Source organism: Salmo salar, chromosome ssa22 (genome assembly GCF_905237065.1).
Source record: "Salmo salar chromosome ssa22, Ssal_v3.1, whole genome shotgun sequence".
Lineage (NCBI taxonomy): Eukaryota > Metazoa > Chordata > Actinopteri > Salmoniformes > Salmonidae > Salmo > Salmo salar.
The window spans coordinates 21,234,150-21,247,832 of NC_059463.1; positions in this window are offsets into that span (position 1 = coordinate 21,234,150).

The window sequence follows — 13,683 nt, forward strand, 5'->3', positions numbered from 1 at the left end:
TTTCCACATTTTGTTACTTTACAGCCTTATTCTAAAATTGATTAAATTGCTTTTTCCCTCAACAATCTACACAAAATACCCCATAATACATTTTTAGAAATGTATAAAAAAACTATTATCACATTTACAGAAGTATTAAGACCCTTTACCTAGTACTTTGTTGAAGCACCTTTGGCAGTGATTACAGCCTCGATTCCTCTTGGGTATGGCACTACAAGCTTGGCACACCTGTATATGGGGGGTTTCTCCCATTCATCTGCAGGTCCTCTCAAGCTCTATCAGGTTGGATGGGGAGCGTCACTGCACCACTATCTTCAGTTCTCTCCAGAGATGATTTTATTTAACCTTTATTTAACTAGGCAAGTCAGTTAAGAACACATTCTTATTTACAATGACAACCTACCCGGGCCAAACCCTAACCCGGACGACCTCTGGGGCAATTCTGCGTCGCCCTATGGTACTCCCAATCACGGCTGGATGTGAAAGTGTCTGGAATCAATCCAGGATCTGTAGTGACGCCCCTCGCACTGAGATGCAGTGCCTTAGACCGCTGCGCTACTCAGGTTCAAGTCCGGCCTCTGGTTGGGCCACTCAAGGACATTCAGAGACTTGTCTCAAAGCCACTCCTGCGTTGTCTTGGCTGTGTGCTTAGGGTGGTTGTCCTGTTGGAAGATGAACCCTTGCCCCGGTCTGAGGTCATGATTGCTCTGGAGCAGGTTTTCATCAACGATCTTTCTGTACTCCTTTCATCTTTCCCTCAATCCTGACTAGTCTCCCAGTCCCTGCCGCTGAAAAACATCCCCACAGCATGATGCTGCCACCACCATACTTCACCCTAGGGATAGTGCCAGGTTTCCTCCAGACGTGACACTAGGCATTCAGGCCAGCGAGTTCAAGCTTGGTTTCATCAGAACAGAGAATCTTGTTTCTCATGATCTGAGTCCTTTAGGTGCCTTTTGGTAAACTCCAAGCGGGCTGTTATTGTCACGTCTTTTATTTGTCATGTCTTTTATTTTTCTATGGTAGAGTAGGTCAGGGCGTGACAGAGGATTTTGTCTAGTTTATTTATGTCTGTTGGTTCTAGTTAATTTTTTCTATGTTGGGGGTTTTGTCTAGTTTATGTATTTCTATGTGGGGTTCTAGTTGTTGTATTTCTATGTTTCTTTGGGGATGATCTCCAATTAGAGGCAGCTGGTCATCGTTGACTCTAATTGGGGATCATATTTACGTGGTTGTTTTTCCCACCTGGGTTTGTGGGAGATTATTTTGAGTAAGTGTATGTTCCTCCTCTTCGTCACGGTTTTTTGTTTGGTTTATTAGTTTATTTGTATATCTTGCATAGTTTCACAGTTTAAATAAAATGTGGAACGAAACCCACGCTGCGCCTTGATCCCATTCTTCAGACAACCGTGACAGTTATATGCCTTTTACTGAGGAGTGGCTTCCGTCTGGCCATTCTACCATAAAGGCCTGATTGGTGGAGTGCTGCAGAGATAATTGTCCTTCTGGAAAGTTCTCAAATCACCACAGAGGAACTCTGGAGCTCTGTCAGATTTACCATTGGGTTCTTGGTCACCTCCATGACCAAGGCCCTTCTCCCCGATTGCTCAGTTTGGTTGGGCAACCAGTTCTAGGAAGAGTCTTGGTGTTTCCAAACTTCTTCCATTTAAGAATGATGGAGGTCACTGTGTTCTTGGGGACCTTCAATGCTGCAGACAATTTTTGGTACCCTTCCCCAGATCTGTGCCTCGACACAATCCTGTCTCGGAGCTCTACGGACAATTCCTTCGACCGGGTGGCTTGGTTTTTGCTCTGACATGCACTGTCAACTGTGGGACCTTATATAGACAGCTGTGTGCCTTTTCAAACAATGTCAAATCAATTTAATTTACCACAAGTGGACACCAATCAAGTTGTAGAAACATCTCAAGGATGATCAATGGAAACAGGATGCACCTGAGCTCAATTTTGAGTCTCATAGCAAAGTGTCTGTCACGCTTGTCGTCGTAGAGAGAAAGGGACCAATGCGCAGCGGATTTCGTGCTCAACATATTTATTTATAAAAAAAGCAGTGCTCTCAAACATCTACCCACGAAAAACAAAGACAAACACACCCTACTATATAGCACTCCCAATCAAAGGCAACTCAACGCACCTGCCTTCAATTGAGAGTCCAACCCCAATCAACTAGACGGGCGGCGGGCGACCCTTGCTGTGCCCGGCTGGCGGGCGGCGATGACTGCGCCCGGCTGGCTGACGACCCTTGGTGCCTCCGGCTGGCGGGCAACCCTGGCAGCTCCGGACAGACGGGCCGCTCTGGCAGCTCCGGACAGACGGGCCGCTCTGGCAGCTCCGGACAGACGGGCCGCTCTGTCAGCTCCGGACAGACGGGCCGCTCTGGCAGCTCCGGGCAGATGGGCCGCTCTGGCAGCTCCGGGCAGGCGGACGGCTCTGGCAGCTCCTGACTAGCGGGCGGCTCTTGACTAGCGGGCGGCTCCTGACTAGCGGGCGGCTCTGGCGGCCCCTGACTGGCGGGCGGCTCTGGCGGCTCCTGACTGGCGGGCGGCTCTGGCGACTCCTGACTGGCGGGTGACTCCTGACTGGCGGGCGGCTCTGGTAACTCCTGACTGGCGGGTGGCTCTGGCGGCACCAGACTGGCGAGGCTGGGCTGATGCACTAGATGCCTGATGCTTGGGGCTGGTACAGGATGTGCCAGTCTGGGCACACGCACCTTAGGGCTAGTGCGGGGAGCGGGAACTGGCCGAGTCAGACTGGGCTGACGCACCTCAAGGCTCGTGCGTATAGCAGGAAACACTGGACCGTAGAGGCGCACTGGCGGTCTTGAGCGCAGGACTGGCATCACCCCTACTGGCTGGATGCCCACTTTCCCCTGGCACATGCGGGGCGCTGGTACTGCACGTACTGGCCTGAAAATGCTCGGCCTCGCCACCGTACCCATCACCCCAAAGCACGGGACCTGTCCAGTTCGTCTCTGCCTAAAAAGGGTACGGGGAGCTGGCCTGGGGATCCATCCTTGCCCCGCCAAACTGCCCTTGTGCCCCCCCCAAAAAAATTCTTGGGGCTGCCTCTCGGGCTCCTTTACCAGCCATGTTCCCCGGTCCTCGCCAGATATCCTCCGCTGCTTGGTCCTTGTATGGTGGGTAGTTCTGTCACGCTTGTCATCGTAGAGAGAAAGCGACCAATGTGCAGCAGGTTTCGTGCTCAACATATTTATTTATAAAATAATGCGAACACCACGGAAGAAAACAATAAACAAACTAACGACATGAAACAGTGAAAGCAGGCTCAACAAAAAGCAGTGCTCTCAAACAACTACCCACGAAAAACAAAGACAAACACATCCTACTATATAGGACTCACAATCAAAGGCAACTCAACACACCTGCCTTCAACTGGGAGGGGTGCGTCACTGGAGTGGGTTGAGTCACTGACGTGGTCTTCCTGTCTGGGTTGGCGCCCCCCCCTTGGGCTGTGCCGTGGCGGAGATCTTTGTGGGCTATACTCGGCCTTGTCCCGGGATGGTATGTTGGTGGTTGGAGATATCCCTCCAGTGGTGTGGAGGCTGTGCTTTGGCAAAGTGGGTGGGGTTATATCCTACCTGTTTGGCCCTGTCCGGGGGTTTCATTGGATGGGGCCACAGTGTCTCCTGACCCCTCCTGTCTCAGCCTCCAGTATTTATGCTGCAGTAGTTTATGTGTCGGGGGGCTAGGGTCAGTCTGTCACATCTGGAGTATTTCTCTTGTCTTTTCCGGTGTCCTGTGTGAATTTAAATATGCTCTCTCTAATTCTCTTTCTTTCTTTCTTTCTTTCTTTCTTTCTTTCTTTCTTTCTTTCTTTCTTTCTTTCTTTCTTTCTTTCTTTCTTTCTTTCTCTCTCTCGGAGGACCTGAGCCCTAGGACCATGCCTCAGGACTACCTGGCCGTGCTGCTGCTCCAGTTCCAACTGTTCTGCCTGCAGCTATGGAACCCTGACCTGTTCACCGGACGTGCTACCTGTCCCAGACCTGCTGTTTTCAACTCTCTAGAGACAGCAGGAGCGGTAGAGATACTCTCAAAGATCAGCTCTGAAAAAGCCAACTGACACTTACTCTTGTGTTACTGACTTGTTGCACCCTCGAACAACTACTATGATTATTATTATTTGACAATGCTGGTCATTTATGAACATTTGAACATCTAGGCCATGTGCTGTTATAATCTCCACCCAGCACAGCCAGAAGAGGACTGGCCACCCCTCATAGCCTGGTTCCTCTCTAGGTTTCTTCCTTGGTTTTGGCCTTTCTAGGGAGTTTTTCCTAGCCACCGTGCTTCTACACCTGCATTGCTTGCTGTTTGGGGTTTTAGGCTGGGTTTCTGTACAGCACTTTGTGATATCAGCTGATGTAAGAAGGGCTATATAAATACATTTGATTTGATTTGATTTGAATTGAGAGTCCAACCCCAATCAACTAGACATAGAAACACAGACATAGACCAGTGACAAACCCCATAATACATACATCAACTACCCTCTGCCACGTCCTGACCAAACTACAATAACCAAATATACTCTATACTGGTCAGGATGTGAGTGTCTTAATACTTATGTAAATAATGTATTTCTGTTTTTACATTTTTATAAATTTGCAAGAAAATCTAAACCTGTTTTCACTTTGTCATTATTGGGTATTGTGTGTAGATTAATGAAAAAAAAAATGTATTTAATACATTTAAGAATAAGGCTGTAACGTACCAAAATGTGGAAAAAGTCAAGGGATCTGAATACTTTCCTGTATGTGGACAGTATGTGTTACTACATTACACAACTTATGTTTTGACCAGATCGAATTGAGGGTAATTACACATCCCTTTTACATAATATTACGTAGCTTTATTGGACAATCTCACAGTTTAATATGGCACAAAAACCTGAAATTGTACATTAAGCTGTAATCAAGAATAACGACCAGTAAACTGAGGAACAGTCTCTCTCCCGTGTCTCTCCGGAACATAATCTCCGTCTCTTTGCCTACTCACACCAATGATAATTCCCTGAGGTCCTCAACCTCTTCAACACACAACCACAATATGGGAGGGATTCAATCCTATAAAGATTTTGGAACCCGTCCTTTGGACTCCTATGGGGTTCTATCCTATAGGATTTTATCTTGTAGGATCCTATAGGATTCCAATAAAATAATCCAATAGAAAAATCCTCAGATTTTGGAACCAGTCCTATTGGAGTACTATAGGATTCTATCCTATAGGAATCCAATACAATAATCCAATAGAAAAATCCTATTAGATTTTGAAACCAGTACTATAGGATGAAATCCTATAGGCTAGGTCGTATAGGATTCTGTCCTATAGAATCCTATAGGATAGGTTCAAAAATCTGTTAGGACTTTCTATCGGATTCTAATCAGATTTTTGTTTTACAGGGAACCCTGTAATATTTTTTGCCTAGGGTGATGTGCATATTTTATCATCTAAAATATGTCAAGTTGACTCATAAGGAGCGAGGCAGCTGCACTGATGTACAGAAAGAGGTTACAAACTGTGTGCCCACACAACCGCAAGTAGTGCTTCAATATGTATAAGCCGTGCCTGCAAAATGTTTGATATTATTATGCAAATTACAAGTGCAGGAGGTTAACATAGATTTTCAGAACGATGTAACCCCTTGCAGTCCTGTATTTAGAGCTTCAGAAAAACGCAATGGGCCCAGTATGAATGCAAGCTGTTGAAAACGTAATCTATTTTGTGTGTGTGGGGCTGCCATTTTAGTCAGTGCATACCTCGGTCTTCATCTATTCCTTTTTTCCTTTCTTTTTTTACTTGTATTGTTACTTACCTTCTCCGTGAAGAAAACAGACAGCCCAAGTGCCAAATAGGAAGATTTGATGTGCAGGGCAGCACAGGTATGTCAGGAGTTAAAACCTTAAGAGTATCACAGGAGGGGCACAACTTCCATGTCAGTACTGGTCTCTTTGTTGAAAGGTGGAAAGGGAAGTGAGCACCAACAACCAGCACTGGCTCTAAATTAGCACATGTGGGTTCATGTAGTAGCTATATCCCTGTCCCCATTTACCAGCCTGCCGGAAAGGTTGTCCTGTTCGCTTCTCAGAGGGAGGGATGGAGAAAAAAGGAGAGCAAGACAAGTTGTCACACTGAGTAATTTGTTTTCATGGGCCAAGAAGGGCGGCAGGTTGTTGTGACACACACCAGATTGTCCAGCAGTCCACTGAGAGGCCCTGTCACCATCCAGAGGGCCCAGTCCAGGGACCACTTTCCTCCCTTTCCATCCCTCCTCCTCAGAAGAGCTGGCCTCCAGCCAACACACACAATTAAATTAACCAAACTCTCCATGAAGACGAGGGAGTGAGTAGCATAATCCTCCTCATTAGCTTACTGTGTGTATATTCTAAGATCACAGTGTATCGTCACATACAGTGCCTTCGGAAAGTATTCAGACCCCTTGACTTTTTACGGAATTTGTTACGTTACAGCCTTTTTCTAAAATGAAAAAAAAGTAAAATCATTGTCCTTTTGAAAAACAAATGATAGTCCCACTAAGCGCAAACCAGATGGGATGGAAGTTATGCTGGTTAAGTGTGCCTGGAATTCTAAATAAATCACAGACATTGGCACCAGTAAAGCACTCCCACACCATCACACCTCCTCCATGCTTCACAGTGGGAACCACACATGCAGTGCTCATTCGTTGACCTACTCTGCATCTCACAAAGATAATGGTTGGAACCAAAAATCTCAAATCTGGGCTCATCAGACCAAAGGACAGATTTCCACCCGTCGAATGTCCATTGCTCGTGTTTCTTGGCCCAAGCAAGTCTCTTATTCTTATTGGAGTACTTTAAAAGTGGTTTCTTCGGAGCAATTCGACCATGAAGGCCTGATTCACGCAGTCTCCTCTGAACAGTTGATGATGAGATGTGTAACTTGAACTCTGTGAAGCATTTATTTGGGCTGCAATCTGAGGTGCTGTTAACTCTAATGAACGTATCCTCTGTGGCAGAGGTAACTCTGGGTCTTCCTTTCCTGTGGCGTCCTCATGAGAGCCAGTTTCATAATAGTACTTGATGGGTTTTGCGACTGCATTTGAAGAAACTTTCAAAGTTCTTGAAGTCTTCCGGAATGCCTGACATTCATGCCTTTAAGTACTGCTGAACTGTCATTTCTCTTTGCTTATTTGAGCTGTTCTTGCCATAATATGGTCTTGGTATTTTACTAAATAAGGCTATCTTCTGTATACCACCCCTACCTTGTCACAATACAACTGATTTGCCCCCACGCATTAAGAAGGAAATAAATTCCACAAATCAACTTTTAACAAGGCACACCTGTTAAATTAAATGCATTCCAGGTGACTACCCCATGAAGCTGGTTGAGAGAATGTCTAGAGTGTGCAAAGCTGTCATCAAGGCAAAGGGTGGTTACTTTGAAGAATTTCAAATAAAACATATATTTTAATTTATTTAACACTTTTTTGGTTACTACATTATTCCATATGTGTTATTTCAGTGTTGATGTCTTCTACAATGTAGAAAATAGTAAAAATAAAGAAAAACCCTTAAATGAATAGGTGTGTCCAAACTTTTCACTGGTACTGTAGGTATTCAGACCCTTTGCTTTGAGACTCAAAAATTGAGCTCAGGTGCATCCTGCTTCCATTAATCATCCTTGAGATGTTTTTACAACTTGATTGGAGTCCACCGTTGGTAAATGCAATTCATTGGACCTGATTTGGAAAGGCACACCCCTGTCTATATAAAGTCCCACAGTTGACAGTGCATGTCAGAGCAAAAACCAAGCCATGAGGTCGAAGGAATTGTCCGTATGTAGTTCTGTCCTTGAGCTGTTCTTGTCTATTGATGTTCTGTATTATGTCATTCTGTATTGTGTGGACCCCAGGAAGAATAGCTGCTGCTTTTACAACAGCTAATGGGATCCCAATGCAATACCAATACCAAAGAGCTCTGAGACAGGATTGTGTCGAGGCACAGATCTGGGGAAATGTCTGCAGAATTGAAGGTCCCCAATAACACAGTGACCTCCATCATTCTTAAATGGAAGAAGTTTGGAACCATCAAGACTCAGGGAGGTGACCAAGAACCTGGTGGTCACCGTGACAGAGCTCTAGAGTTCCTCTGTGGAGATTGGAGAACCTTCCAGAAGGACAACCATCTCTGCAGCACTTCACCAATCAGTTCTTTATAGTAGAGTGGTCAGACAGAATCCACTCCTCAGTAAAAGGCACATGACAGCCCACTTTGAGTTTGCCAAAAGGCACCTAAAGACTCTCAGACCATGAGAAACAAGATTCTCTGGTCTGATGAAAACAAGATTTAACTTTTTGGTCTGAATGTCAAGCGTCACGTCTGGAGAAAACCTGGCACCATCCCTACAGTGAAGCATGGTGGTGGTAGCATCATGTTGTGGGTATGTTTTTCAGTGGCAGGGACTGGGAGACTAGTCAGGATCAAGGCAAAGATGAACGGAGCAAAGTACCCAGAGATCCTTGATGAAAATCTGCTCCATTGCGCTCAGGACCTCAGACTGGGGGGCGAAGGTTCACCGTCCAACAGGACAACAATCCTAAGCACACAGCCAAGACAACGCAGGAGTGTCTGGACTTGAACCTGATCAAGCATCTCTGGAGAGACCTGAGAGCTTGAAAGCATCTGCGGAGAAGAATGGGAGAAACTCCCCAAATACAGATGTGCTAAGCTTGTAGCGTCATAACCAAGAAGACTGGATGCTGAAATCGCTGCCAAAGATGCTTCAACCAAGTACTGAGTAAAGGGTCTGCATACCTATGAAAATTGAAGATTTCAGTTTTTATTTTTATAAATTACCAAACATTTCTAAAACCCAGTTTTTATGGGGTATTGTGTGTAGATTGAAGAAAAATAACAATATAATCAATTTAACATTTTAGAATAAAGCTGTAACATAAAAAAGTCAATGTGTCTAAATACTTTCCGAAGGCACTGTCTACCTACCTTCTGTTCATTAAATTTGGTCCCAGGTGTTTAATATGCATTTTTTTGTGGGGCAAATAATCTCCTTGCCTATCAATGAGCCATAAACTCTTTCAAAGACATCAGTAGGAGTAGTAACACTCAAATCCAAGGTCATCAGTCCTTTTAAAATAATTTATAATTAATAATTTTGCTTGCAATGCTATTTCCCTGAATGTAAATTGAGAAACACGAAGTGCAATTTTGGATTTAGACACACCTAATGTCTATTAACCCAGAACTAAAGTACTGTGAAATTGGTCAGCTGCTCAATTAAGTTCTGGCTCCGTACGTGTTAAGAGAAGAGATGTTAGAACAAGGAGCGGAACTGGAACGAGGAGCGGAACCCTCTCTCTTTGCAAGTTACGGGCTGAATGTCCACCCCCTTCCAAAATAAAAAATATGCTAACACCCGTGAAATCGGGATTTGTCCAAATATCCAGTGACGAAAAACCCAAACACCGGAGCGGCTACACATGATCCCACGCATCCCATTCCTTCTCGAAAGATTCTACAGTACCAGTAGTGTTTACATAGATCTGTCCAAGAGAGACACACGAAATGATAAATGGAATCCTTAAATTTATGACATACTAAAAGGGTGTGATTAGCTAATAATTTTCTTTAATTTAGGCCCCTTCCCCCACAACAGTTTGCCAATGGAGAGAATGTTTAAGGTCCTTGAATATCTTTGTAATGTTTGATTTTCAAGGCGGTAACATCAAAAACTGAGGGATATAATACAAGTAAAAATATTTAATAGTAGATACAATCTTTTGTTTTCATTGATCTACACCAGGTATTCCCAAACTGGTTTATACCAGGTATTCCGAAATTATGCCAAATAAAAATGTTATTCACATAATAACAATAAAATATATATATATACTGCTCAAAAAAATAAAGGGAACACTAAAATAACACATCCTAGATCTGAATGAATGAAATAATCGTATTAAATGCTTTTTTCTTTGCATAGTTGAATGTGCTGACAACAAAATCACACAAAAAGAATCAATGGAAATCCAATTTATCAACCCATGGAGGTCTGGATTTGGAGTCACACTCAAAATTAAAGTGGAAAACCACACTACAGGCTGATCCAACTTTGATGTAATGTCCTTAAAACAAGTCAAAATGAGGCTCAGTAGTGTGTGTGGCCTCCACGTGCCTGTATGACCTCCCTACAACGCCTGGGCATGCTCCTGATGAGGTGGCGGATGGTCTCCTGAGGAATCTCCTCCCAGACCTGGACTAAAGCATCCGCCAACTCCTGGACAGTCTGTGGTGCAACGTGGCGTTGGTGGATGGAGCGAGACATGATGTCCCAGATGTGCTCAATTGGATTCAGGTCTGGGGAACGGGCGGGCCAGTCCATAGTTTAGCACACTCCACACTCCTGATGTCCTAGCCGTGCTTGAATTCTGGCTTAGGAAGGCCACCAAAAATTCTGACATTTTCATCCCCAACTACAACATTTCCTGACAAGATAGAACTGTCAAAGAGGGCAGAGTTGCAATCTATTGCAGAGATAGCCTGCAGAGTTCTGTCACACTATCCAGGTCTGTGCCCAAACAATTCGAGCTTCTACTTTTAAAAATCCACCTTTCCAGAAACAAGTCTCTCACCGTTGCCTCTTGTTATTGACCCCTTCAGTCCCGGACACCATATGTGAATTGATTGCCCCCCATCTATCTTCAGAATTTGTACTGTTAGGTGACCTAAACTGGGATATGCTTAATACCCCGGCCGTCCTACAATCTAAGCTAGATGCCCTCAATCTCACACAAACTATCAAGGAACCTACCAGGTACAACCCTAAATTGGTAACCATGGGCACCTTCTTAGATATCATCCTGACCAACTTGCCCTGTAAATACACCTCTGCTGTCTTCAAATAGGATCTCAGCGATCACTGCCTCATTGCCTGCGTCCGTAAAGGGTCCGCGGTCAAACATCCACCTCTCGTCACTATTAAACGCTCCCTAAAACACTTAAGCGAGCAGGTCTTTCTATTCGACCTGGCCCGGTTATCCTGGAAGGATATTGACCTCATCCCGTCGGTAGAGGATGCCTGGATATTCTTTAAAAGTGCCTTCCTCACCATCTTAAATAAGCATGCCCCATTCAAAAAACGTATAAGTAGGAACAGATATAGCCCTTGGTTCACCCCCGACTTGACTGCCCTTGACCAACACAAAAACATCCTGTAGCGTTCTGCATTAGCATCGAATAGCCCCCGCGATATGCAACTTTTCAGGGAAGTCAGGAACCAATATACAAAGACAGTTAGGATGCACTGAGGCTAGGAAACACTATCCCCACTGTAGTGTCTCTGGCATCATTAAAGTGAAGACTGTTATTTTATCAAATCAATTCGCTGTAATTATTATTATGTGATTAAACTAATCATGTAAATGTAATTAACTAGGAAGTCAGGGAACCAAGGAAAATCTTCAGATTACAAAGTTATAATTTTCCTAATATAACTCTTCAGATATTTTAATATCTGATCAATTAGTCTTCTAATTAATGAATTATTATTTACCTCACATTAGTCTCATTCCAAACGTCGTAAATTGTTGGTTATCTGCACGAACCCAGCCTTTACTATGAATCATCCATACATCAATTGCCTTATTAATTTATTTACTAACTAAATAAATAATCATAGAAATGCATTAACAAACAACACAGTAGATATGGTTACAAGGAAATGATAGGGGAGGTTCCCTAGTGGGCTAAGCCGATATGATGGCTTTGTGGACAAAGGGAAGTGGGTGTGGACTGAGAAGGGTGGGAAAGACTAAATTGAGTCACTACACAGTTGATAATTATATTCATTGAAATGCTAATCCTTTGCACATGACGCTCACTCATTCGGGAATAATTGCAATCAATATATATTTACGCTCAGTGTGTCGTCATGATCTCTGTTGGAATCGTCCGTCTTTCTGTTGGAAACTTCATCCAACCGTCTCTCTGCTTCCCTGGAGTCTTTCGTGGTTAGAATGAATACTTCAGAGTACCATTCAAAATTGTTCTTATAGGATAGATGTTTCGGCCGTTGTTGGTCTTCGCATGTCAGGTTGACATAATTTCTAGCTTCAAACTAGTAATTAGTATCAAAGATTTGCTCCTATTCTGTCGTGATCGATAGTCTCAGAGTTTAACCATTTCCACCCGTGTAGCCAATACTCCAAGTGGTATGGTTAGGAATTCAACAACCATTACAACATTAGCTTATACTGAGGTTTTTGTGGACTCTACTCTACCTTCGCCCCCTCAGCTGACCAAGGCACGCATGGTCTGAAGAGGATTTCTTCAGGTGGGGTTTTTATTTGGAACAGTAGAAAAGGGTTGTCCCATGAGCCAGATCATGTCTGTGCTCATGGGGACGGGCCAATGACTTAGTTAAACTTTAAAGGGTATACAATTCTCTCACATTAACATCATTACATCATTTCACAAATAGTTTCATCTTTACTCATTCATTTTATACAATAATTAGACGCAAACCTCATAAGGGAGGCACCTGTATAAACAGAGTCATGGTAATGTGGCTGTATTGTCTTTCATGAGGTCACAAACATGAAACAAAATGGACCGGGTCATAGCTGGCTTCTTAACATCACTACTCTGGACGGTTCTGATGTAGAATATGTGGCCAACTACAAATACCTAGGTGTCTGGTTAGACTGCAAACTCTCCTTCCAGACTAACATTAAGCATCTCCAATCCAAAATTAAATCTAGAATTGGCTTCCTATTTCGCAACAAAGCCTCCTTCACTCATGCTGCCAAACATAACCTCGTAAAACTGACTATACTACCGATCCTTGACTTCGGCAATGTCATTTACAAAATAGCCTCCAACACTCTACTCAGCAAACTGGATGTAGTCTATCACAGTGCCATCCGTTTTGTCACCAAAGCCCCATATAATACCCACCACTGCAACCCGCATGCTCTCGTTGGCTGGCCCTCGCGTCATATTCGTCGCCAAACCCACTGGCTCCAGGTCATCTATAAGTCTTTGCTAGGTAAATTCCCGCTTTTTCTCAGCTCAGTGGTTACCATAGCACCACCCACCTGTACCACGCACTCAAGCAGGTATATTTCACTGGTCATCCCCAAAGCCAACGCCTGCTTTGGCTGCCTTTCCTTCCTGTTCTCTGCTGCCAATGACTGGAACGAATTGCAAAAATCATTGAAGCTGGAGACTTACAGTATATCTTCCTCTATAACTTAAAGCATCAGTTGTCAGAGCAGCCTACCGATCACTGTACCTGTACACAGCCAATCTGTATATTGCACACCCAACTACATCATCCCCATATTGTTTTTTATCTTTTTGCTCTTTTGCACCCCAGTATCTCTACTTGCACATCATCATCTGCACATCTATCCCTCCAGTGTTAATGCTTAAAGCAAGGCCCCTGAACTCTCATGTATTTTCTGCACTATGCAATTATGTGGGCAGCGACCATATAACACTTTATCAAGGGGTAAAGTATTGACACGTTTTTTTTTTTTAATTGAGAGACGAGCTTAAAGTTTTCTTTACTGACCATGATCTTCACTTGTCTGACCGCTTGCATGATGATGCGTTTTTCACACAACTGGCCTATCTGGGTGATGTTT